Below are 1,198 nucleotides of genomic sequence, written 5' to 3'. Positions count from 1 at the left end.
TTGTGTTTTTTTTCTTTTAATATAACATAAACAACAATTGTGTCACCATTTTAAACAAAAGTAGGTTAAAATGAAGGTACTAACAACATAAGAGTTGTTACCTTTTGTGGAACACTAGAAAAACTGCTGAAATAAGGTCGTACGGTATGTTAATGATAATAAATCAAAATGTCAACAATGAATACACGTAATTTCCGACTTGGAAAATTTGATACCTTATCGAATCACATATTTAACTTAGAGAGTTTCTATATGTTTTGAACTGGAACTATTTCAACTTTCGACGTTAATTGAATTTCAATATGCTAAATTAGATTTTAAAGGTAATGTTTATTGCTACCGATTTCAATAGGAAATGCATCAATGGAATATTTTAGAGTTTAGGCCAGTTGTAGTGCAGAGCCACAGGCGCGTGACTGTAAACGTGGTGGTGGGTTCGATTTCCACTCGAGGAAATGAAATACTTTATATTTTAATTTGTTCCCTCTAGTGTTGAGGTGGGGAGCTCCTTCTACTTACCCTACTACATGCGGGATACAGCGTGTAGCTGAAAAAAAATATGTAAACAAACTTTAACAATACGCTCTTCTATGTTAACACATAAATAACCTATTTTAATTTGAATTTTAAAATGACTTCTATTCAAATCATTTATATAATTCCAAAAGTAAATTAGACATCTAAATTACAAATCAGAAGCCCACCCCATCCCGTAATACGTTTAAATAACTGTTAACTTAATTAAAACCACGGTGATAGACGTGACTACAATTAGCGGTTTCATCCCTCTAAGTAACAATGAGATTAATAGTAGTATGTATTTTTTTAAATGAAAACTTTAAATAAGTAATAAGTTGGGATTTTTAATTTAATAATATTATACTGTTTATTAAACGTTGCCAGTTTTGGCGCAACAGGTTGTGGGATCGATCCCCACTTGAGAAAATGAGATGATTTTCATTTCTGGTGTCGTAACAGAGCACTCCAGACAAATCTCCTCCAGGGCAATATGGGGAGCGAAGTATCCTAACACTAGGTTTCTTCTGCGTACCTTACTGCGTGAGGCTGTACACGGCTGTACGGAGATTTACAGACACTGACTCGTTATGATTTTATTATAAGTATGGATTTACATATTCTCACTCTATTAGATAAGGTGCAAAGTTGTTTGGTGATTTGCTCGGAAGTGGTGAACGCT

The sequence above is a fragment of the Heliconius melpomene genome, chromosome 15 (assembly GCF_056956725.1).
Source record: "Heliconius melpomene rosina isolate 202511_hmr_F chromosome 15, ASM5695672v1, whole genome shotgun sequence".
NCBI lineage: Eukaryota > Metazoa > Arthropoda > Insecta > Lepidoptera > Nymphalidae > Heliconius > Heliconius melpomene.
This window is presented reverse-complemented; position numbering follows the sequence as displayed.